At 37.4% G+C, this 27,230-nt stretch overlaps 1 protein-coding gene and 1 pseudogene across 2 annotated transcripts in view; both read left to right on the plus strand.

The window, feature by feature from the left end:
- Positions 1–27,230, plus strand: part of ATXN7 (ataxin 7) — a 134,864-nt gene that overhangs the window by 14,244 nt on the left and 93,390 nt on the right. For both annotated transcript variants that reach the window (XM_054595909.1, XM_054595910.1), the window contains exon 2: positions 15,910–16,008. The gene's annotated coding sequence lies outside the window, so the exon portion shown is untranslated. The remainder of the gene's footprint in view (positions 1–15,909; positions 16,009–27,230) is intronic.
- On the plus strand, positions 3,963–4,963 carry LOC129088526 (actin-related protein 2/3 complex subunit 2-like; annotated as a pseudogene).

Consider the following 27,230-nt stretch of genomic DNA (forward strand, 5'->3'; position numbering starts at 1 on the left):
AGGTTGTGAGTTCAGTCCTTGGTCTGGGTGCATACGGGAGGCAACCAATTGATGTTTCTCTCTCACATCGATGTTTCTCTCCTTTCCTCTCTCTCTAAAAGCAATGAAAAAAAAAGTCCTTGGATGAGGATAAAAAACAAACCAACAACAACAACAAAAAAGCAGATCTGTTTCAATCCATAGCTTTCATGAACATTTGGTTTTGAGAGACAGAAAGATAAATAAGATATTTACTCTACTTTTCAGAAACATGTGCAGTGAAGAGAGGTGTACACTCAAGTATCATAATCAGTGATGGGCAGTTTAAAGGAAGCATCAGCTGTGCAATTAAAAAGAAGTGGCTTAGTTTGTCTTTACCAGAGACTCTTTCATATGGCTCACACACAGTATCAAAAGTCTGCGCTTGCCATGTCCAGCTCTGGTCAGAGTGAGCCTTTTATTATTGACTGTTTCAGCAAGGATAGCCAAGCTTTTAATGCTTCCCTATTCCTTCAAGAATGGATGACATCCAGAACCTTACCCTGTCCTTCAGTGATCCTTTTATCTGGCCCCATCTGCATCTCCAGCCTCCCCTTTCCTTTTAGTTCCTCATACTTGCTGTGCTTCCTCAGTCTTAGTCTTGAGATTCCCTTTGCTTGATTGCCAGCTGCCACTCTCCTCTCCAAACACCTTTTTCTGCCTCCTGGTCCCAGTTCAAATGCCACCTCTTCACAGAAGTCTACTCTGACCTTAGAGACAAAATCCAGGGATTTTGTTACTTGCTCTAATATCCTTGAATATGGATTTAGGCACCCCATTCTTCTCCTTCAAGCACATTTCAGTTTTTCTGCATGGAGGTTTGATGGCCATCTTCCCTGCCAGAATATCAAGCACCATGTAAATAGGTTATGTATGTGTCTGCCTGTTTCACAGCAATAGCCTCAGTACCAAATATGGTATGTAATGGTGCTCAACAAGAATTGTAGAAGAAAGGAAAAGATTTGATTTCAAGTCCTGACCCATACCTACCTTTCACTCATCAGTTCTGTGACCTTTGGTATCTGGTCACTTGGAGTCTCAATTTCTTATCTGCATTATGGGGTAATAATGATAATGGCACTTAGTAAGTGCCAGGCACTGTGTGCTTTTACTTGTGTCATCTCAGTTCATCCTCACAGAGCTGAATGACTTGCTTGAGGTCACACATTTTGTGAATAGATAACAGGATTTAAATCTTGGTCTGTTTAATTCCGGAAAGGGATTGTTCTTCTCTAGGCCTTTGTGTGATTGTCCTGGGGGCATAATATGCAGGAGAGACGCCCATGCTAGAAATGTTGACATTAATGAAGAAGCACGCTGGAGATCTCTTAAACAGTTTTAGGAACTCAGAGTTTGAGAGTAACTCCACTTAGATGAAGTGATTTCTAACCTGAGTAATAAAGTTAGCTGGTTCTGGAAGCCGCCTGAAGTGCAAATGCCCTGAGACACACACTGGGGCCTGAGACTGGAGAGCCTTGCTGGCTGGGCCAGGGAGTTGCTACGGTCTGTAAAACGCTGCCTGGAGACCTTAATGGGTTTTCCGTATTGAAAGTATTGTGGAAGCAGAAATGTCCAAAGCCGTCTCCCAGTTTGCATCTCCATAGGAATGGAAGCATTGTAGCTGATTCTTTCATTTTACTGCAGCACCCAGCACAACAGTGTTTGGAAAGGAATCGGCTGTGTGAGGGAAGGAATGGATATTTACATTCAGGTGTTTGGTATAATTCTGTTGTTTGTTTTTGTTTTTTGTAAGAGTAGATTGCTTAGCCCAGATGAATGGCAACCTTGCAAAAATTACTTCACCTCATTGGCCTGTTTCTCATTTGGAAATTAAGGATAAATAAAATATCTACCTCGAAGGTTTGTTTTGTAACATCCACACAGTGCCTGGCACCAAATAAGCTTTCCAATGATGTTAGCTGTATTATTGTTACTATTTCCTGCCTACTCTGGCTCATGCCTCTTGAATGATTGTACATTGTTTATTTATCAAAAACAGGTTGACTGGGACATAGAAATTGACATATTTTTAAAGATCATGATTTTAGGGTTTACAAAGATAGTAAAATTGACAAAGAAAAAAACAATGACACACCTTAGTGGGGCAGTCCTAGAACCATTGTATGTGCCTGGACTAAGTTTTCCCTGTGTTCTTCCTAAGAAGTAGGTTTGATTGTATCTATTTTACAGATAAAGAAGCTATGATCTTTTCTTTCTAAGATATTATCAGACAACTATAGAGGTAGACATTAAACCATGTGCTTCTTAAAACCTTTTATGTCCTCAGCATTGTAAAGGCTTTACTTATCTTCCATCAACTTCAGCATCTTTGCCAGGAGGAAAATATGGAAACAGGGCTCTTAACTTTTTCTAATCTGTTAGATTAATTAGAAGCACCAGGCATAGTGTGATGACTTGTACATACTACAGGCTCAGGAAATTTTTATTGAATATAAATATTAATCAGATTGGGTGAAAAATAAAAAGATGACACAGGAAAGCAGTATTAGATGCTGGGATCAGTCTACTTCGGGTTTGTTTTTTTTTAAAGTCTGAGATCACTAAAGATTTTATTAGCATTGCCCAGCAATTTGCAGCCTTTTTCATCTCATGGCACACATGAAGTGATTACAAAAATTCTGCAGTGCACCCAAAAATATATTTTTTGCTGATATAACAAAAAATTGTTACGATTTTGATTCATTCATACCAGGTGGCTATTGCTGTGTTGGCTGTTGTAATTTTTTATTTGACAGTCTAAGGGAAAAGAGGTCAGTGCCCCTAAGGGATCAGGCATTGCATGCTTTAAAAATTCTTGTGGCACACTGGTTGAAAATCACTGGCATAGCCTATTTACACAGACTAAAGGTTGGAATCTGAGTACCTAAGGTGAAAAATTTCCTGTATGTGTTGCAGGGTGTAAACTTTAGTCTGTGCAGTTTAGTTATCTATAGAAATCTGTTTGCTTCCCACTCCATACCCCCACAGCGCAAGAAGCTCCTGGCTCTGTCCTTTTGTTGGGCTGATTAGTTTAGTGTCAATGAAGAAAAACTGTGTACATTAAAATATACAAATCATAAATTAGAAGATGTAGCTGCTGCTTTAGATCATCACTATTATATTTTCAAGCTAAATCTGACTGATTTTTTTTTTTCCTTTAGCTCATGCAATTAAGAGTTGACATAAAGTAAATACCATTTAATGGTAAGGGGGGAGAAAGCAGGAAACCTGATTGTATAGGACATCTAGTATGCTGCATTTAATTCTAGATTTCCTCTCCCTTTCTCCAACAACAACAACAACAAAATTCCTCTGGAAGCACGTCATTATGGAAAGGCATTTATTGGCCACATGAAACCTGGCCAGTTAGATGGTAGTTTGATTACTAAGTATCTTCTTCATGGTTTATCATGCTACAAAATGAAGATACTTAAAAAGGTAATTATAAATAAAACAAACAGTATAAGTATAAATAAAATACATAATATACATATATGTAGTAAAATATTACTATAAATATGAACATATAAAAATATGTAATATACGTATAATAAAATAATATAAAACAAATATCCATGAGTCTATACTGATATAAATAAATGATTGAATAAGTAAACAAATAGCATAGATAAACCTACTACATTGAAGAATTTTAAATGATTTTTGTGATAATTCCCTTGAAAGGAGATGAAACATAACTGCCCATTCCTTAAATGGACTGTAGTGACATCCTTCCAAAGAGTACAGTATGCAAAATGAAAAAAATAATGAGTTTACAGTGGAGAAACTTGCCAAACAGTACTTCAGCCAGATGATTAAGTTAATATGAACAGTGATAAACGTGGCCTTGATATGATGTAATGAAAATGGCTGCGGGGAGTGGAAGTGGTTTTGAGAGCAGAAATGGCTGGCTAGAGCTGTGGGCTGGGTGGGGACTGGTTTTGTGGGTGAAGCAGCAGCAGCAGCAGTGGGGGCATGGTAGGCAGATTCAGGCTTCTGGGGTCAGCCACTGCCATGATCCTGCTGGAGGCGAACAACTGCATTATTGAGAAGATGCTCACACTCAAGTTCGAGAATGCCGCGTCAGGAAACCAGAAGCAGTAGAAGTAACATTTGCAAATTTTGATGGGGTCCTCTATCGTATTGCAGATCCTAATGGAGACAAAACAAAAGTGGTGGTCAGTATTTCTTTGAAATTATACAAGGAACTTCATGCACATGGTGCTGATGAGTTACTGAAGAGACTGCACAGGAGTAAGTTGGTAAATCCAGAATCAGGATACAATGTCTTTTTGTTACATGACCTTGAAAATCTGCCTGCATCCAAGGATTCCATTGTGCATCAGGTTGGCATGTTGAAATGAAATCATTTTGCCTCTGTCATTGAGAAATTTCCCCAGTTCCAAGAAGAGGGCAAGGAAGGCACAAATAGGGCAGTCATCCATTATAGAGATGATGAGACCATGTATGTTGAATCTAAAAAGGACAGAGTCACAGTAGTCTTCAGCACAGTATTTAAGGATGGTGACAGTGTGGTCATTGGAAAGGTGTTCATGCAGGAGTTCAAAGAAGGATGCAGAGCCAGCCACATAGCCCCACAGGTCCTCTTTAGCCACAGGGAACCTCTTCTGGAGCTGAAAAACACCAATGCTGCTTTGGGTGAAAACACTGGCTATATTACCTTCATGATATTCCCTTACTACAACAATACCAGTGCTCAAGACAACATCATCAACCTGATCCACATGTTCCCGAACAACCTGCACTACCACATCAAGTGCTCTAAGACCTATATTCACACACATATGCAGGCAAAAACATCTGATGTCCTCAAGGTACTGAACATACATGCTCAGATGCTGAGAAAAAAGAAATGAAAACAACCATGGGGAAGATGTTTTCATCCTGCTAACTCTTGGGAACAGGAAGAGGAAGCAGCTGGCAACTGAAGGGTGGAAGACTTGCTACTGAATAATCGTAGCTTTTAATGTTGCACCTCTTCATTAAGGGATTCTCCATTTTGGTTCCATTTTATACACTTTGGAAAATAATCTGCAGAAATGAGCTGTACTTGCAAGGACTTAATAGTTCCCAAAAATTAAAAATAAAGAAAAAGAATAAAGAAAAATCCACTTGATCAACTTAATTCCTTCCCTTTATCTTCCCTCCTTTACTCTTCTTTCCTTCTACTCTCCTTCCAAGCTCTTTTGCTTTGCAGTATGTTAGATAATAAGTTGCAGGATAATGCAGTCTTAACTTGTTTTCTCCTAAGTATTTGAGTTCAAAACTCTTGTACCTAACATACATTTGGGGTCATTAATAAAGAAAATCCTTCTATCTTTAAAAAAAAAAAAAGAAAGAAAGAAAATGGCTACCTCTGTGATCTTCCTTCCTGTTCTATAATCCTGTTATAATCATGAGAAAACTATTGACAAACAATTGGAGACTTCCTACAAAATACCCAACAGTACTCCTCAAAACTGTTGTCAAGGTCATCAAAAAGGTACAGTCTAGAGAAACTGTTAGAGCCTAGAGGAGGAGTAAGGAGATCTGACAGATAAATATAATGTGGGATCCTGGAAGGCATCCTGGAACCGGAAAAAAAAAATTAGGCAAAAACTAAGGAAATTTGAAGTATGGACTTCAGTTAATAATAATGTGTCAATATTGGTTCATTAGCTGTGACAAATGTAGCAATTATTAATGTAAAGGGTTAATGATAGGGAAAACCAAGTGCAGGGCATATAGGAATTCTGAATAATCTTAACTTCCCTGTAAACATAAAACCATTCTAAAATTAAAATTTTATTTTAAAAAAGTGATGGTAAAGACAAGTCTATGGTTCAAGTTTAATTTTCATCATGCTGGGAGCCTGAAGTATGGGTAAATAAAGCAGTGCTTGGTGTTCTGGACAGATTATGATGTAGAAGTGGGGCAGCTCTTCCTCGCTGCTGTCCTGTAAAGCCATGGCAGTTTGCCTGCAGAATCACAGAGCACAGTATTTCTAAATGTTCTCCTATGCAGTTTCCTGCTGGCATGACTTTTCCCTTTTTGCTTCTGCCCAGTAGCAGTCCCTTGAGTGGCATTTGCTGTCCTAGTTAATCAGAGGGTAGCATTAATAAAAAACTCTTCTCTTCCCCTCCTAAGAAGTTTCAATGGGCACTGGGAATGTAGGTCAAATTGCATCACTGCAAGAAAGGAGTGAACAGGAAGGTATGTATCAGTGCTGCCAACCTCTCTTTAGATTCTGAGTCACAATGAACCAGTGTTGAGCAGCTTAGGTGTGAGATACAGGGAATCAGGGATTTATGTTTTTGAAGTAGTCTCAGAATGTTTATATATTAATCAGTGATTTTAAAAAAAGATCTCTGTCTAAAGCTCTAGTGAAAATAACTTACACTGTTTAATTTGCATCTCCCAGCTTCTAGAATTCTTTTTTGCCTCTTTTTTATCACCTGCATATTGCAATAGTTTATATTAATTTAGCCAGAGAGATGGTTGGATTGTAGAAAATATTGCCATGTGTCTATTTAAAAAAAAAATCTATTTTTTGATAATCATATAAATCTAATTAATATATGTTGCTAATTATATATAATTGTATGCTCAGTGGAATCTCGATTAGCATATAGAAATCACAAAATATGTTTTATTTTTCATGTTATGTTTAAAGAATACTGTTCCATAGTTCTTTTAATGGCTAAATCTTACAGATTTTAAGATATAGGAAGTCTCTAAATATACGTTTTTATTTTTACACATTGTATGCTACTTACCCTTTGTAAGGCATTCATATATTGGCTGCTAATGTGGTCCCCATGGGTGACATTGTCATGAACAGTCAGCATCCTGACAGCAACACCTACTGTGCTCTAGTCCGTTTCCACTCTCCTTGGCTGTATCAAGATAATTGGCAATTTATCTGTATACAAAATGGAAAGTCATAGAACATTTATTTGCAAAGGTTTTGGTGTTATTTAATCTTATAGATTGAATACATTATTCTGTGAAATGTTTATAATACAATATACTTTTAGCTAATTTTAACTTTTTATTTTACAATCATTTTAGATTCATGGGAAGTTGCAAAGATAGTACAAAGAGGTCCTGGTTACTCTCTAGTTTCTCCCAGTGATTACCTCTTACCTAAGTATAGTACAATATCAAAACCAGGAAATTGACATTGGCAGGAAATATGTGTGTAATTTTATGTCATTTTATCTTGTGTAGATTCTTGTAACCACTACCATAATCAAGATACAGAGCTGTTGCATTACTGCAGTAATCTCCTCCTTGCTACCCCTCTATAGTCACAGTCATTCCTGTTATCCTCACAGCCCCTAACTCCTGGCAGCTGCTAATCTGTCCTCCAACTCTATAATTTTGTCATTTGGGGAATGTTACATAAATGTGATCTTTTGAGATTTGCTTTTTTCACTTGGAATTTTAAAAAGAATTTTACTTTAAAAGACTATTTATGTTAAACATTTTTAAAGAATATTTATTTTTTAAAGAAGTTGTTATCCAGAATTTGATTCACTAATTTTCCCACCGGTGTTTTTCTAGCTTGGGTGTTTCATACTCTGTGTTGCTATATTTGAACAGCCACTAAAGTCATATGTGCCAATATAATATCTGATTATAGCATTAACCTTATTGCCTGCCGCGAGGGCTGAAACCATGAAGTTAAAGGGAAAATCACCTCAGGAAAAGCCTGTCAACAAAGTAGGTATTACAATTGATTACTGAGTATGAACAAGATGTCTAAATGTGTACTTAAAGTATACCAAATAAAGTAAAAGAACTCTTCAAGAAGAGAGACTTTTTGGAACATATTTAAATGAACAGCAATTGAAATAGTTACATTAATTAGTTAATGTAAAGATCACGTCACAGAATTGTTATATGTGGTTAGTAAGAAATGTTACCATGTAAACGCCTGTGTCTGCAGCCTGTTAATCAGATTCTTTCAATGTCTTGAGTAGGAAATGGAGCCCTGTGGGTAGATGAGGACTGGGAACAGAAAGCCTCAGAAGGAACAAATCTTTCTCAGATGACAGTGTGTTGTTTTCTAACAAAATATAAAAAATTCTTAAGGAGCTGTAGGAGGGCATCTTAGTATTTCACTACAAATATCATCAGGGTTTCAGGGAATCCCACGTGGCTGGACCTACAGAACTGAATCCCACAGCACCATTCCGCACCTCAACTAGCAGTGAAGAAGAGGGTGTGAGCCCTGGCTCGTAGTCTTGCCCAGAATTTGTGTTCCTGAAGATTGTGTCAGGACAGATTCTTACGCATGGGTTCATCTTGTAACTGTGTGACTGACAACTGGTCTTCATTTGGCTATGGCCCCTACATTTTAAATGGTTTTTGTTTCAAATAGGAATATATTCTTTGTAATTAAAATCAGCCTCTATTTATGGGTTTAACATCTTTCTATTGATCATCTTTGTTTTATTCAAGCAGCGTATATTTATATTTTAAGTAGCTATTAGGATGTAAGAAAAGGGATATTATCATTTATTGGTCACTGGATGTCTGTCAGACACTGTTCTAAATGTTTATGTACATTCATACATGTAACTACAATATTGAAAAACTGCACAAATGATAATCATTAAGTCATAGATCTGAAATAAACAGCACACCAGTACTAACTCTTCCTAACAAATAGGCCAATTTTCTTGATAGGTTTATTTAAGAGTTTTATTGCCCCAAACACAATGTATATATATATTATATACATATATATGTGTATGTATATAATATGTAATAATATCCATATTTATATGTGTATAATATAATATATAACATACATATGTATGTGTATATCATACATATGTATATGTATATAATATGTAATATAATTTTTAAAATATATAACATATGTATAATTTTAAAAATATGTACTTGTTAAGTAATTTGTTTATTCATGAGATGATATGTGAGTAACATGAAATCTAGAGATGTAAGGCCTACCCCTTTTTTTAACAGCTTTCTATTTAATTGAGGAAAAGAAGTTACAAGTACAAGAAAAATCATCTAACTACAAGAGTGAAAACTACTTAACCTATCAATGCAACATGTATAAAATAGCAACCCATAATTATCAAATAAATCTTTGAGATTGTAAATGCTGTAAATGTTCAGAGTAGGAAACAATTATTGATCTCTGATCCTTGATTTTGTCACCTGCAAAATGTAGGTAATGTCTATCTCATAGTGAGAAATGAATAAAATATGTATGTAAAGACTTAATATAATGCTAATAGTACACCTTCAATAAATTAAAGCTGTGCTATTGATGATGAAAATTTTGATGGTAATTAGAACAACATAGTACTGTATTGGGGTAGGCAGACTTTCATTGCTACCCAAAACCTCAGTAGCTTAATGCAATACATGTTTATTTCTCACTCAAGTCATAGCTTATCATGGATTGTCACAGAGACTCTTGCTTCATCCAGTCATTCAGGGGTGAAATTTTGTGGCTCTGTCCACCTCTAGGAGCTTGAAGCCGTCTCTACTTGACCAGCAGAGAGACTAAAGAAAAAGACAATGAGATTTGCATGGGCCAGGCGCAGAAGTGGCTTCCAAACTTTATCTTCACATTTTAGGATTCCGTCATGTTGCTATACCTTACTGCAATGAATACTGGAAAATTTAGTCTAATTGTGTGCTCTGAAAGATAAGAATGTGGATGTAGGTAAGCAATGGCAATCTCTATCACAAATAACATTTAGAAAGACTTAATAGGAGAGATCTTTCTTGAATCTTTCAGAGAAGTGAAATTTGTAATAGGTTTCCAGCCTAACTTTAAGTGGCATTATTTAAAAAGGTAAAGTAGAAGAATTTTTTTTTAAGTACTGCAAGCATTACTAATCAAATTACACGTTTAATCCACCAGCCACTGTCTTCCCTATAAGCCATTTAACTGCTATAGCCCTCCATTTCCTCACTTAAAAATATTCATCATAGAGTTGTGTTGAAGGTTAAATAAGACAGTGCATGTGAAGTTCTATACACGGGGTCTAGCACAAAGTAAATACTCAGGGACTAAGTTGTTATCATTATTGGTAGTTTTATTTATAAGCCTGGCCCCTGAGCTGAATGCTTACTAGCTATTCATTTATTTGACATCTTTTTTAAAGGACCAGTAAAGAATGACTCAGCTGAGGATATTCGTATGAATTTTAGAATTCTGCAACTCCAGGCCAGTAGGAGATTAATGTTCTGGCACAATATTGACAGAGAAGACTTCTCTACCTGCCAGGCTCCCCTCCCCTCAGTCAACTCCACCAAACTCAATTCTCCTAATAAGAGGACAAAAGCACTGCACTTTAATTTACCTCTTACCCCTGCTCCCCGTTCCTCACAGTTGAGGATTGTAGGAGAGTTTGGCTAGGACAAGTGAGAGTAAATGCCAGAACAGCTACTTATTGTTCAGGCTTAATTACAAGTCCTTAACAAGGCAAGTACATCCCACCCCAGACACATGTTAACCTTAGTGAGCATTGCTATCAAAGCATGTCATTCCACTTAATTCAATTCTATTCAGTAGGCATATATTAATACTTACCATGTCAAGACCTGGGGATACAAGGATGAAATGAAATGTAGACTCTGCCTCTAAGAAGTCCACTTTGGGAGATAAATGTGTTGACCTGAAGATATTTCATCTGAGCTAGGTTTTCAAGGCTGGATGTGAGTTACTTACAAGGTGGGAACAAAGGAGTTCAAGATGGTGGGAACAGTAGGTGTGGAGGAATAGAGGTAGGGATTGTTGGGGTGAGTGACAGTAGGAGAAATGGTTTTAAGCTCAGGTCTATACTGCCTCACTTCTGCTCCTTATTGGCCTCATCTCACAAGCCTCAGTTTTCTCTCTGTTAAAGGTATGTAGTAATAGTTCCTGTATCATAGACCTGGGAGGATTAAGTGAGATAATACATGGGTTAACACCAGGCACATAGTAAATGCTTAGTACACATCAGCTGCTACTACTCTTACTGTCATGTGCTTTTGTAAATCAACCTGAAAATATACTGAATTGAAAAAGATTTTGGCATAAAGATTAAAGAACTGCTGGGAACTTTATCATATGTTTGGTTCTCTGTTCGGCTAATGATGAAATAGTGTGCTGTAGTCACAGTTGATGGGGAAATGGCTTGCCAACCCCTGAACTAAAAGGAGAAAGAGCCCAGTTAACCTCAGTGAAGCCTGGGAGAGAGGACTTGAGGTGTGCGACCCTAGATGGTGAAGGGACTGCAGGATGGCAGTATCGAGCCCTTTGGATAGAAGACAGATGTGGGTATGTGCAGATATGTAGAAGCTGTCAGAAAATGGAGGCTCCTTTAAAAATGATAAGAGTGTGAGGAATTTCATGCAGGGTCAGGAAAGTGCTAAGACTGACTGCAGGGACTAAAATGTATTCATGAAACCTACTCCAGAGGTGTTATAGTTCTTCCTTGTAAATGGTTTCACCTTCCTCTTTACCAGCTGTTTTCAAACTCTCATTTGTTCAGTGGAGTGGCCCTGAGAGCAGTACCTGTAGTTCATTAGGTGTAGAAACTCCAGCTGGGCTTCAAAGACGGGGCACGATTGAAATCGTGGTAGAGATACCCAGTAGCATGATTGAAAAGACAGGTTGTGTGGAATATAGAGGTTCATTCATAAATTTGCTTTGCAAGGGAGAAAGCTGTCCAGGATAAAAGCAAAGTAGAACTTGGGTAGGGGGGATGTGAGTAAACTAGGGACCCCATTAATTCAGATTTCTGTAGAACATTGCTATCGCTGACAAGTAACCTGAGTTTAAAATTTGTGGTTTTTCACCCTGGCCTGTGTGGCTCGGTTCATTGGGCATCATCCTACAAACTGCAAAGTTGCCAGTTCATCAGGGCACATGCCTGGGTTGTGGGCCGGGTCCCAGGTTCGGGGTGTGCAAGAGACAACTGATCAATGTTTTTCTCTCACATCAATATTTCTCTCCCTCTTTCTAGAATCAATGAAAAGAAAAACAAATTCTTTTTAATTCATGGTTTTTCATTTGGGAGAAGAAACTTAGGAAAACAACAGGCTGACAAACTTGAGCCACAAACTTGACTCTCTATAGGAGATAGGCCTGGCAAGAAAATAAATGATGCAGAAAGGTGGGTGCCTTAGAAAGTACATGCCCAAGGACAAAAGGCTGCACAGGACACAGCATCACCTGGTTGTCCCCAAGCAGATTTTTGGACATTCCAAGAGAAAATGGAATATGAAATTTTATGTGAATCTTTCCACCTTTTAAATATGAGCAACACATTTCTTTTTTTTTTCCCCCTGGGATCACTGAAGAAACAAAAAAGTGAACTATTTTAGGCCTCTGGACTTTCTATTTGCAGTGAGGGTCAAAGAGTAGAGAGAAATGCATAGCACAAAGAGTTAGGTGGCTCACCTGGACATACTGCTGATTCCTGTGCCAGGCACAGTACCTGTCAGGGAGCACACACTTAAGGTGGTTTATTAAATAAAGAGACCAGCTTATGTGAACCCCCCTTGGTTTTCAGTCGTTTCACACATAGAATGGAAAGGTAGGAGTTAGCCTTCCGTCAGCTCTAACTTAGAAGACAGAATCAAGTCAAAACTTGTGTAGCCCTCCTTGTAGGGCCTACCTCTCTAGATTTCTTTCTTCCTTTTCATGCCTTTCTAAGCACCCAGGGTGCCATTCTCACATTAAAGCTCCATGGTTTGCTTAGAACTTAAGAAAGTTTCAGAAATAAAAATAAAGTTTGTACTGTTGTGCTTCAAAACAAGACTGCTCAGTTTAGCCATCTTTTTTTTTTCTTTATTATGGTTAGTAGGCTTTTGCCTAATTTTTATAGACTGTTATATAACAAGAACATTCCAGATTATGCCATAAATTGCAACAAAGCTCTCAGAGTCCTAAAATGACATAGAGATGTTACTCCTAGAAAATAAGTCATTTTCTCTCTAAAAGTTGATATCATGCTGCTCATGTAATAGTGTGGGCTTTTCTTTGTTTAAAGGGCATGAGAGGATTTTTCTGAAGCTTTGGGCACTGGATCTTTTGTTAAAAGTTCTAGTGATATCTGCCCTTTTATTGTTTCAATACAAAAGTTTTAACTGTCTTGAGCAAGATTATTATTGCAGTTATCAGAAATTAATTGGAAAAGATTTAAGTTCAGAAGAAGGGGGCCACTATCCCTACAGGTCCAGAGAATTCTTGGAAGTCTAAGGAAGGAAATGCTTGGGTCTCTGGGGACTAGACTTGGGAGAGGAAAGACCTAGAATGCCAGGCAGAAACTATTTTCTGTTCTCTTCTGTAAGAGCTAGGTAGCCTCTTGGGCCATATTTGCTCTGAGCAGCACATTTATTCTTTTCTCTTTTCTGACTGGTTCTTTCCTGTAGACTGAGAGCACAGGGGGGTGCTTGCAGCCTAGACCAGGATAGACCCTCTTCATTCCAATTTCTAGTTCCAAGGGAAACAAGTTGAATCTCACTTTGGGTCATGTGTCCAGCTTTGGCTAAAATGGGAGCAGTTTGGAGTCCGATAGTACAAATATGACTTGGCATGAAGCTGAGGATTACATAGTGCTGAGAAGAAGAGTCACCATGGGCTAGACAGTAACTTTGAAAGAGTGGCATCTTCTACAGTTTCACCCACTCGCGCCCCCAACCCCCAAAAAATAAATTTATCCTTTCATGATTTTGGAGAACATTCAAGTTATGTCCTTTTTTTCTTGTTTCCTTCTGTCCCATCTCTATCATTTAAAAAAAATCTTAAAAATTTGTATTTATTGAATGCTAGTTACATAGTAGGTAGTGAATAAATAAAAGCTATCAGATTTCATGTTTCTATTCTTAGGCCATGCTCCCCAGTCTTCCTTTCGAACTATTTATCTTTCCCTTTTCAAAACAAAATGAAGTTTAGGCAGTTTGTTGTACTGCAAGGGGAACTAAATATCACCAAAGGCTTCCATCCTAGTTCCAATTTCAAACCATTTATTTGCTGGGTAATCTTGAGCAAATTATGAGTTCTCTTAGTCTGTTTGTTCACTAGCAGAATTGAAATTATAGTAACAGCTCTTTTGAGCAGTGTCATGGTGAAGATAAAATGAAAGAATATATACAAACATATGGTAGTTTTTTCCCCTATGAAAGAAAGGTTTCTGACCCCTTTCCTCTAAGTAAAGAAGTTACTATTTTTAAATGCTTATTTTTAGTAACTGCCACTACCATTTTCCTCTAAGAATAGGGTTTCCTTTAAAGCATTTTTAAGGTATGTGGACTGGATGTAGTGAATTTTTTTATGGCAAGTACTGTCTTGGGGAAAATTTCATAGTACCGAAAATCTGATGGCTTCCTTGGATGCTTTGGAGATATAGCTGGAATGTCCTGATGGAAAACTGAAAAATAGCTTGACCCAGTGAAATAAGATCAAGCACACAGTCTAATCTGATGCCGGTTTTGTTCCATCTCCACCTCAAGTGTACTCTGAAGGAATCACCGTCAGTGAGGTGAATGGTTATCTCTAACACATAACATCTTTATTGGCCGTCTTTTTCCTGGTAATTTGTAGCTTCCTTTGAGTGATTGTTGCGTAGCTAGTCATTGTTTAGGATGCAAAGAAATGAATTTTGTGTCAGGACAGATATATTAAGATAGTGGGTTTTATTGCAAATAAGGCAGAAAAGAAACACTAAAATAGAAATCAGAGAAAATTTTTAAAAGATGGGAGACTGGGAAGGAAATACAAATCCAGAGAAGAGAAACACACCCGGCTTTTAAAGATTGTAGGAATGATCACTTTAATGAGTGATTACATTACTGAATAACATTTTGTGGGTGAATAAAAAAACTGTCTAAAAAAAGGAGAGTGGAAGGATATGATCCAGGAATAACTTAAAAGCCAACAAAGATAATTACTAGTGAATGTTCAAAACACTTAACTTTCCGAGATGCTTTATTAGTATCCCACACCATGGAAATATTTGACTTACCATCTCAGAGTTACGAAAATACGTAAAAGTTGATCAAAGCAATAATCCTGTCACATAACTTGATGATAGCCAGTGAGTATTGTCAGAAGAGAAGTATGTTGCTGGTGAATTTTTCATGTGAAATCAGCCTGCCTTGTGCTGTTTTATGCTTCAGTATCTGCTCCATAGCTGTGTCATTGCCCATATTTGTTGTTCTCTCTCTTCTTCTGCAAGTCAAACTTGAAATCCAGTTAAATTTCTAACTCTGGTTTGTTAATTTCCAGTTCCTTGACTCCTTAACTCAGTGATCCTTCCTAAATTACAATAACTTGAATAGTAGCCCCCTTCTACTTGAAATGTTCATGTACATATATGCACAAAAATATGTAGATAATGGAACACAATTTTCTTGTGCTTCTTAGGAAGATGGTTTGATTTTTTGTTTCTTGTTTGTAGTATTATGAATTGCTTTTATAAACTGTTAGATGATAAAGGACAGAGCGAGCTCTCCAAATAATAATCTCATTCAGTGTGTGCGTGTTTTTAAATCTGTGGTTCTGACAGGTTTCATAGGAGCAGGCTTTCTGAATAGCCATTTTAAAAATTAATTGAAAACTCATTAGTGGCAAATTATGCACAATGACTAAGCCCCAGGTGCCTTCTCTCTGTACATACTGAATAGTATTTGTTCTTAGTTTACTGTAAATATAGCCAATTAAGGTCATTGTAAAAAAAAAAAAACAACCTGAATTACATTTATTGTGAAACTTCTAAAGTGCCTCAAATTTTAACACTTTGACAGTCAAAGCACACATAATAATTTTGGAACATCAGGTAACTAATGAGATTGTAGATTTCTAGTTAGCTTTACCTCTCATTTCATCCCTTTGCCCCTTTTCTCTGTTTGTAGATCTGAACAGAATTAAGAAGAAAGCACTTACACAGTCACAGCAGATGAAGATCCACTGGTAAATTGATCAGGAGTTTTGGCCTGCCCTCCAAAGAAAAGGTAACTGGCTGTTCCAGCATAGCACAACTGAAAAAATGGGATGCTTCTGAGTATAACAGAGCAAGTTTTACCAAAGGATGATGGTTTTTAAATATAAGATATCTGGATAAGGTTTCAAATTTTAAGCATAACTCTGAATGTGATCTTACTAACATGAAATGACAGTGAATTTGGGAGTACAATATTATTAGGTGTTAGTCAAGACAAAAACTGCTAAATACTGCCGCGCCCCCCCCCCCCCATCATTTTTTAAAATATACAGGAAGACTTTGGGGATAGGACAACCTCCCGCCCCATAAATCCATATTCATTTTTTTCTTAGGAAGTTGTCCAAAGATAATGCTGTTGTATTTCTGTCCAGCCCTTTTTTCCCCAGCCCCTGTTTTTTTCTCTCCACAAGCAGCATAGACCTAGCTACTTAGGGCTAGGAAGATCCTATACAAATTATAAAACAGGCAGGAGTTCTTAAGACACACTTTTCAGGCCCAGTGCCTTTGCCCAGCCATCAGACAGACGGCTCTGCTCATGAGCAGTCCCACATCTTTACAAAAATAGCAGCCACCATTAGTTGGAAACAATGTGTTTGCCATTGTGCATTACTATGTGTTTGCCATTGTGCATTACTATGTGTTTGCCATTGTGCATTACTGTGTGTTTGCCATTGTGCATTTACTATTTGGGGAGGAGGGATGGTAAGTTTTACATAAGGTGAAAAAGAGGAAACATTCCTGGAGGAATTTTTTATTCCCATGGATTCTTGTAATTTTTTTCTATTTTATACTTTATAGACAGTGGTGGGAAATAACATTAAGCTTTCAACTATATGAGCCACTTCATGAAATTACAAAAACCTGATATATAGAAATCCTTCCCAGGCACCCTCTATGACCTCCCTCTCTTATCTAGCCCAGTATCATTCTGCCACACCCCAGCATACACAGTGGCAATTCAGCTGTCCTGTACTAGCTGTGTAATATGGTGCCAGCTGTGGAAAACTGTCAGATCAAATTATCCTTTTCCTGAAGGAATTTTTATTAAAAAATCCATTCTTCCATCTCCTAAAAACAATGAGGGGCTTACATGTTAAGATGATGTTTAGGATGAGTCATGTCATTGAAGGGTAAAACTGAACAGAATCCAAATAGGAAAGACCAAAGGCTTTTTAGCTTCTGAGATTGATCAGAAGTTTGCCTTCTGATCAATAAGTAAATAAGTTTACTTATTTAGGCAACAAATGCATTGCCTCAATCAGGTTTTAGGCAATGATGGAAACATCTTGAACAATGTGAACATTTAGCTACAAAGTTAACATTTTTACCCTTACCAGACAGAAAGAGGAGCTTCCCGAATGATGTGTCAGTTCTGTTTAGGTGTTTAGAACACAGTACTAGGCAGCTCTGAAGTCTCCACCCTCAAAATAGGCCCTTAGAATTTTCTGGCCTAAGAGCAGCAATGCATCGGTACCCTTTGGTGATCACCGAAGTCATCAGAAAGGATGACACTTATTGTGGTATGTCTGGAAGATACCAGAGAAGATAGAAGCAGGGCTTTACTACATGGTGGTCAGCAACTGGCAGTGGTAGATTTGGGGGGAAAGGAGAGAGGAAACATTTGACAGAAATGCCAAATGAACATTTTAGTCCATAATTATTTATCGAGTTTGTACTATGTGCAAAGGGAGGGATTGTCTTTCAGGAGGAAAAGAGAAGAATAACGGGTGATTTCACAGACTGCATTTATAATATCTGTTGTTGTTTGTTTTGTTTATTTTTTTTTTGAGTACTATTCTGATGAAAAGATTAATATGATACCAGGAAGTCAATGATGAGAGGCAGGGACAATAGAAGTGTCACAAACTCAAGTCTGCAGGGACCAGCCAGCCAGAGGAATAAAAGGGGCCAGGTGGAACTGAGAAACTATCAAATTCATGGCCAACCTAAAAGGGCAGCATCTTTTCAGCACCATCTGATTGTAGGCCCAATATCCATTCCACAAATAGTTATTTCATGCCTACCTATGTACTGTGCTCTTCTGGGTACTGCACATTAATTAGTAAATCAAAGGGACAAAAGTCCCTGCCATGGTGGCACCTACCTTTTAATGGAAAGAAACATAATAGGTGGCAAATGCAATAAATACATACATTATTCATTATACTAGATCATGATAACTGGTTAGAAATAGCATGTCAGGGTAAGGAAAATCAGGAGTGCTGATGAGAGGGCAGGGCTTACAATTTTAAATGAGAAGTCAGGTTAGGATATTTTGAGAAGGTGAGATCTTAGCACTGCAGGTGAAGGAATGAACCACTGAGCTATCTGAGGATACAGTGAACATCCAGTGCAAAGGGCTACAACAGAAGTCTGTCTGAGTTGTTCAGGCAATGGAAAGAAGAAGGCTAGAGCTGAGTGAGAAGGCAGGAGAGTGGTAGGAAATAAAGTCAGACAGGCACAAGAACAGTGTGTACCACCTCATAGCCCATCCAAGCCTTCGCTTGTACTTCGGGAGAAGTGGGAGGCCACCAGAATGTTATGAGTAGATGAGTGACCTGATCTCACTTCTGTTTTGAAATGAAACTACTGTGGGTACTATATTGAGATAGAGTGTGGGGGGAAGGGGAAAAGCAATGAGACAAGTTAATCTGGAGTTATTGCAATAACCCATGTAAGTGATGATGCTGCTTCCAGACCTTCCAGATTTTTAAGGGAACTGAAATCTTGATTTCAATGATTTTCCTTGAGTTTTTCAATGTTAGCAACTAATTTAAGGAAAGAAAACAGTTTGAGTCAACCTTAATAAATCTGTGGGATTCTGCCATTTGTTGACAATTCACTACATTAGGTATAGAAGTGGTGAAGGAATTCAGAGAAAGCTGAGGACTTTGGGCTAGGCTAAATTGGGGAGATTAAGAGTTGATTTGAAGATCACATGAAAGTTTGTCTCTGATTAGCATAAAAGCTGAAGGAAGACAAAGATAAGGGCATACAACTATTCACAATGGCCAAAAAGTGGAAACAACCCAAATGTTCATCAACTGATTAATGGATTAAAACAAATTATAGATACATGCTTTAACATAGATGAGCCTTGAAAATGTTATGCCAACTGAAAGAAGTCAGACACAAAAGTACACACGTTGTATCATTTCATTTAAGTGAAATATCCAAAATTGGCAAATATTGCTCCCTGACCAGTTGACTGGAGTATCACCCCGATACACCAAGGTTGCAGGTTTGATCTCCAGTCAGGGCACATAGAAGAATCAACCAGTGGATTCATCGATGAGTGGAACAACAAATTGATGTGCTTTTCCCCCCCTTTCTTTCTTCCTCCTTCTCTCTGGACATCAATCAATAAAAAATTGATTAATTTAAAAAAAGACAAATTATTTGAGACAGAAGACAGATGTAGCTTTTGTGGCTTCTAGGAACTGGGGGAGGGATGGGAGATGCAGAGTGACTGCTTAATGGGCACAGGGTTTCCTTTTGGGGTGAAGAAAGTGTTCTGGAACTAAATAGTGATCATGGTTGTATCACATAATGAATATACTACAGGTCACTAAGTTGTACACTTTAAGATTATTAAAATGGTAAATTTTAGGGATGTATATTTTATGTCTTCTTTAGCCATAGTAGAGTCTTTGTAGGGAAGAGTGAAGGGTTGTAAGTCCATAAAAAAGATGTTTGTCCAGACAGTGAAAGGTGTTGAGTGCCAGACCAAGGAGTTTAGAATGTCTGTTGGCAGCAGTAAAATATAGCAGTGTATATGTACTCCATAAGGAAGAAGGAAACTGAAGGGGGGTTGGTGTCTTAGGAATCTTAGCCTCTGGGTTTCAAAGGAAGGGAAACTGGCCCCTGGTTTAATCAATCAGCCTGTGATACTGCTGCTCACCTGGTGGAATTTTCTGACAATCTCACAGAAGTGTCAAACAAAATTAGAACTTCTTTAAAAAAAAATATTCTTACTGACCTGGCCAGGTAGCTCAGTTGGTTAGAGCATCATCCCAATACACCTAGGTTGCTGGTTTGATCTCCAGTCAGAGCATATACAGGAAGCAACCAATGATATGTAAATAAGTGGAACAACAAATCAATATTTCTCTCTCTCTTAAAAAATAAAAATTTTAAAAATATACCCTTATTATAGTTCTTGGTTATAAGAGTTTGTCATTAAAAAAATTAGGTGATTATGTGAGGTGATGGATATGTCAACTGATATTCACATACACACACACATACATACACACACAATATCGTCACATTGTACACTTTATACAATGTTGTATGTCAATTATATTTCAGTAAAGCTAGAAAAATTTAAATATCATATAAACAGGTTAATAAAAAAAAGCCCCTTTAATTATACTCTTTAACATCCTGCTCCCCATAAATCCAAAGTTATTTGGACTGTTTTCTATGTATAGACTTATCATTATCATCATTTCTTTTTCACAAAAATAGGCACATACTATGCATAGTGTTTTCCATGTTGCTTTTTTAAAAACTTATATCTTGCCTTGATTGGTGTGGCTCAGTGGGTTGGGCATCGTCCTGCAAACTAAAAGGTTATGGTTTTATTCCCTGTTAGGGCACGTGCCTGGGTTTTGGGCCAGATCGCAGGTTGGGGGCGTGCAAGAGGCAACCAGTCAATGTTTCTCTTGCACATTGAAGTTTCTCTCCCTCTCTTTCTCCCTCCCTTCCTCTCTCTCAAAATAAATTTTTAAAAATCTTTTTTTAAAAAAATCTTGGCTGTATTTCTACTTCTTCCTATATTATATATATTATATTACATCTACATAGTATATATTATATTCTATATACTATAGTATATATTATATTCTATACTATAGTATAGTATATATTATATACTATATAATACTATATACTATAGTATATATTATATACATACACTTCGATTTGTGGAAGGAAGGAAGGAAGGAAGGAAGGGGCCATTTACCTCTATACAAAAAGGATGGTGTATCATAATATATAAAAGTAACTAACATTTACTGTGTCAGGTGCTTTTCTAAACATTTTAATTCATTGATTCATCATAATAATCTGATGAGGTAAATACTGTTACAGTGCTCCTTTTATAGAGAAGCTCAATGAGGCAGAGGTGAAACATGGTCAGAGGTAGGCAGTGCCAGAGATGGGCTCCAGGGCCAGCTTCAGTTGCGACTGATGGTTGTCATGAGGGACGCTGTGGTCAATGCTGTGAGGTTATAGAGATTTTTAGAAGTCAATATGTAATTTTGTGTGAAATTTTTCAAGTTTTAATGTTGGCTTAAAAAAATAATAGCTTAATTGAGATACAATTCAAATACCACAGATTTGCCCATTTAATAGTTTTTAGTGTATTCACAGTGTTGCTCAACTATTACCTCTCTCGAGGTCCCAAATATGTTCATTACCCCCAAAGGAGACCCCGTTTGCATTACACAGTCATTCTTTATCCTGCTCTCTTGCCAGTTGCTGGTAGCCACTCATCTGCTTTCTGTCTCAAAGGATTTGCCTATACTGAATATGTCATATAAATGGAATCATACAATATATGGCTATTTGTGTCTGGCTCCTTTTACTTGGCTTGTTTCTGAGGTTCATCCATGTTGTAGCATTCCTTTTAGTGGCTGAATAATATGTCAATGTGTAAATATATCACATTTTATTTATCTATTCATCAGTTGATGGACACGATTGTTTCCACCTTTTGGCTACTGTGAATAATACTGTTACGAACATTGGTGTACAAGTATCTCTTTTGATTCCCTGCTTTCAGTTCTTTTGAGTATATACCTAGAAGTGGAATTGTTGGATCATATTGTAATTCTGTATTTAACCTTTTGAGGAACTACCCAACTGCTCTCCACAAGGGCTGTACAGTTTTACATTCCTACCAGCAATGTACAAGGATTTCTGTTCCTCCACATCCTTACTAACACTTGTCATTTTCTGTTTTGTTCGTTTGGTTTTGTTTTCTTAATAGTGATCATAATGGGTGTGTAGTAGTATCTCATCATGCTTTTGATTTTTATTTCTCTACTGACAAATGATACTGAGCATCTTTTCATTTGCTTGTTGTTTCTTTGTGTTATTTTCTTTGTGGAGAAGTATGTATTGAGATCTTTTGCCTTTTTTTGAAAATTGATTATTTTGTTGTTGTTGAGTTGTAAAAGTTCTTTATACATTCTGGATACAAGTTTCTTGTCAGATTTATAATTTGTACAAATTTTCTCCATTCTATGGGTTGTCCTTTCACTTTCTTGAATGTATTATTTAAAGAACAAAAGTTTAATAATCTTGATAAAGTCCAATTTATCCGTTTGGCTTTGTTTTTAAAGAAATACCTGCTAAACTGGATTATAGCCTACTAACCACCCACTTTTGATTGCTGCTCTGTTGCCACTGCCCCCAGAAATCATTTGGAAACTAATGCTTTGTGAAAATACCTGTTTATGGAGGTGGAGAAGGGTAAGAAACTCTGGAAAGTAGCAAAGGTTTCTCATCTGTAGCAATATTGTTTCAGTTCACCTTTTCTGCTCCTGAAGTTCCTTCATTGACAGCAGTGATTTTCAACTGGTGTGCTGCAAGAATTTTTAAAACATGCAATACCTGACAATACCTGACTATTTAGTCAGGGGCACTGACCTCTTTTCCCTCAGATTGTCAAATAAAAAAATGATAACAGCCAATATAATAATAGCTGTGTGGTGTAAATGAATCAAAATTATACCTATTTTTTGTCAGATTGGCAAAAAATATATTTTTGATGTGCTGCAAAATTTTAGTAATTAGTTTATGCGTACCATGAGATGCAAAAGGTTGAAAATCAATGGCTTAGAGCTGTTTGGTGGGGAGGAGGATATGGAGAATAAAGTAGAGAAAGGAGTAGAAAGAAGAGAAGAAGACTGGGGTCTCGGGGTCCTGGAGATTTTATGTGATCAAAAAAGAAGTTAAAATAGATTGAATGGGTTAAAATAAAAGGTCAGAAATTTTGCCTTGAGTCATAGATGATGCCATTTGGAATCAGAATGGCCATGGGAGTGTGGTAATTGTGTATTTCTGGGAAGAAAAGTTAAGGGACCATGCAGAAAGTGATTTGGGTTAAGGTCTCCCTTTTTATATAAGAAAATATGTGTTTGGGTTGGCCATTGAAGACAGGAAAACTGTATTCATTCTTTGTCATTCATTCACATGTTAGTGAAAAACAGTTAAATCCACATGCTATTTATCTCTACCAAGAAAAGGAAGGTTTTATTTTAGAGGTGGAAAGGAGATGCAAACCTTTGTGGGACAGTGTATCCTTTAGAAAGCAGTACAAACCCACACGGGCTACTGGATCAGGGTGCACATAAAGAATGAGAAAAAGTCAGGGTGGTGTTGTTTGCCAGATCTGTGACTTGACTTAGAGCTGGAATTTTGCTGAGGAAAAGTAGAGGAAAGACCAGTGTTGTTCCCTCCCTCTTGTGCTAGTGCACCTGCACTGTTAGTCAAGAGTTCAGCCCTAGTGAGTTTTGTGGACCAGCCTGGGAACCTGGCACACACAGATCTTGTGATTTGCAGGGAGGTGAGTTCAAAGCTCCAAATAACACCTTTATGTTGGGAATGCAAACTATTGATTCCTGGGAGAACAAGCACATATCTCATTGGCACCTTGATTTCAGAGCATGTACTGTTACACCCAATTCATGAAGTCCTGTGATTTAGGGATGGTGATGATTTCCCCTGTGCTTAGTGCAAGGTATCAGGAAAGATTTTCTTAAAGAAGTGGAATTTGTTGGGGTACTTGATTGAACAGCAGGGTTTCAACCAAGGGAAGGGGAAAGTATTGCAGAGGGAAGTTACCTGTATGAAGAAAAGCTAGAGAGCTGAGGTCTGGAGCAGGAAACATGTCTGAAGCTATGAATTGGTCATTTTGGCTGGACTATAGAGTGCTTGCTAGATGGGAAATTTAGATGTGATCGGATTGGGGTTGGAACACTCCCTGAGTGCTAGGACAGAAGTTTTTATTAAATTCAGTGGTAAGTGGGGAGCCCTTAAAAGTGTTAAAACATAACTAAAGCTGTGCTTCATTCTGTAAGACTGTTCTGGTAGGATAACATGGATAGATTAGAATTGGGGCTCACTATGTAACAGGCATGGCACTAATAATAGCTAACACTTATAAGGTGCTTTTGCACTTACTAACGGTATTAATATTATCATAAAGTAGATACCTCTCTCTCACTCATTTTATAGATGAGGAAACAGGCACAGAGAGGTTAAGTGATTTCGCCAGAGTTACACAGCTAGTTAAGTGGTAGAATTGGGATTCATCTGGGCAGATGGGCTCTAGAACCCATGCTTTTAACTGTTGGGCCCATCACGTGGTGATATTTACAGTCACTTCAGTGAAAGCTGTATTGGTACAGAGGTGACATTGGGAATTATTTTTAACACTGTGTTTAATTTTGCATTATATTATATATGAAGCAGTACACTGGAACTCTAAACAATGTCTTTTTATAGCTAAATGTTGGTCCAACTTTTCCATTCCTTCTGTATAACTGAATCCTTTCTATTTTTTTTAAAAAAGCTACTTCACCTGTAACTTTAAATGAAGATTTTAAATCAAGCTTGTCAGTAGTTAATAAAATACAGGTCAGTATTAAATTCCTAGGAAAATTTGGGTATTACTCAGTTTAAAGTTACAATGTATTACCTTTTATGTGTGTATTTTTAAATTTTTCTCTTTCAAAGTTTTTATCACTGGTGAATGTTTCTTTGGGAGAATTTGTATGTAGCTGCACACATATGATTAAGAAAACCAACTTAAAGTTCAAAGCTTTGAACTTCTTGGCAAATAATAGAGTTGTATAGAATGAGTACGTGGATGGGTTAAGTCTTGAAAAAGATAATTTCCCTCATCTTTAAATCTCCAGTTTTGCAGCTTTTCATATTATTTCTAATTCTGCACTTGATTGTTAGCAATTCCAGCCACTAAGCTGATCAATTTCCTTCCACAGTTCTCCCCCTACTGGAATACTGACTCATGACAGTCTGTAAGGTACAGTATTTTACTACAGAGAGCACAGTTTAGGAGGGGCCTTGCCTGCCATACCCCATATGCAGAGTATAGCCCTGGCTCTGTTTGGAGAAGAAAGAGGGAAAGAGAGAGATGTGGTCAGAGGAGGGAGAGGGGATAAGAACACAGGCTCAGCCAATTTTAGGGGGGAATAAAGAAATCAAAGTCAATGCTTTCTAATTCGGTAGACTTGAATTTCTTGTTACTCAAATGAAGGCAGTCCTTTGGGGTTGATAATGAAGAATCTGTTACCGGCCCTGTAACTTGCACAGATAAATATACTATAGTTGCTGGCTTTCAAGTTTATTAAAATGTTGTATTGGGGTCAGTGTTTTTCCTTAAATAGAAAGGCTGGTTGTATGGGGTCTTGCATCTAAGAAAATTTTTTGGAAAGTTTCAGCCACTTTACATTAAACTCAATTTAAAACCTAGGAAGATCAACTTTTTTTTCCTACTTAGTGATGCCTTTGGTATTTGAACAAAGCATTTTATAAGTGAATCTGTCGTGGAAAGAATCATTCTTGTTACGAGAGACCTTGTTACTCTTGGCACCTACTGGGTACATCCCTAAATTTGGATGGTGAAGTAAGGCCATATTTTAAATACATCCCTGGAAGGGATGAAATGCTCAGGACTTGGCAGAGTTTCACTTCTGACAGCCTAGTTCTTAAGCCACAAACAATCTAAGTGGTAGTTACTACAGCTTTCCATAAGAGCATTTTGATGAATTAAATGTCTTCCCCTACTTCTTATTCATCTCATGTCCTCAGCAAAATTGTTATATTGTGTTTACCCTGATGCCTAGCACAGTGCCTGGTACGTGGGAGGAAGTCCAGAACCATTTGACAACTTGAGTCATTACAAAACATACCGCGTATCTGGAGATCCTAAAGATCCTCAGAGCTACCTGACATCATTAGAGGTGCACTGACGAAACTGATTGATGGAACGTATGAAAGGCACACTGCTATATTAAAATAATTACATGAATATTTACATGAATATTGGGTCATTTTAAAAATATTTTTTAGTGTAAAGAGGGTTATTTAGGTAAGAAGTCATCCTCTTTATTACGGCCTTGTAGGTAGGTAAAACAAAGTGTTTGAGTTTCTGATGTACTGTTGTTTATAGACAGTACACTTTATGTAAGGAACTCAGTTAAAATGTTGCCCGAATTGAGCATCAGAGTACTGTACTTTCTTGGTTAGCATTTTTGACTTTGTTGGTGACACATTCAAACCTTCGGGAAACCGAGACCAATTATGGATATAAGAAACTGCCTGATCAAGAAGGGTTAAGACTTGTGGATAAAGAGAGTGTGGTAAAATGCTATAGCTGAAGAGCTTGGTAGGCAGATGTCAAGAATTTCCTGCCATTCTCTTAGTCCTCACATCTTCATTTATGTGATAATAAATTTCTCAGATAAGAATTGATCTGAATTGCTTGGTTTGACATAGGAACCTTATTTATAGTGTCATTTTGTGTTAAACGTTATACCAAGTGGTTTCCATGGATCTTTTCATGTAATTCCCAGAAGTCTGGCTTTAACTCCCTTTTAAACTGTAGTGGACATACGTTAGGTAACTTTCTCAGGTTACACAGCTTACAAGAAGAGCCAGTATATGAACCCAGAAAGACTTCCTAGGGACTTACCCCAGAGCACTCCCTCATTTTCCTTGTCTGTAAATTCTAATGCAACTTCTACCGTATGCTATTGTGAATATTGAGACAATGCAATAAGGTACCAATAGCAATGCTAGTAAGTGCTTAATAATTCATAACTACTATTAGTAGTAATTTATCTTAATAATTGCCATCAATGCTAACAGAATACTTAGTATTTTTCATTTTAAGCCCTCTTTTTTCTTTATTAAATCAATCAAAAATTTTGAAGGAAAAAAAAAGTAGCAAGCTGGAATAAGGACCGAAGTTGAAGTATTATACAAATTGCCATATTGACCCCCATTGGCTAGAAGCCATATTAATGAATCTTGAAGTATTTTTGCATTTAAAAAGGGGGAAATTAAGCAGTGTCTTGAGGAAGTGGGACTGTACTTCATGTTTGCCAGCCTTCCCCTTATTTTCCTTCTCACCCTGTCCTCTCAAGGGCTCTTCTCAGCAGCCACACTCCCTTGGTATCCATATAGTTGGGTGTACTT

This window comes from Pteronotus mesoamericanus, unplaced genomic scaffold (genome assembly GCF_021234165.1).
Source record: "Pteronotus mesoamericanus isolate MK-2021 breed Mesoamerican mustached bat unplaced genomic scaffold, CSHL_Meso_final scaffold_54, whole genome shotgun sequence".
Classification (NCBI taxonomy): Eukaryota; Metazoa; Chordata; class Mammalia; order Chiroptera; family Mormoopidae; genus Pteronotus; species Pteronotus mesoamericanus.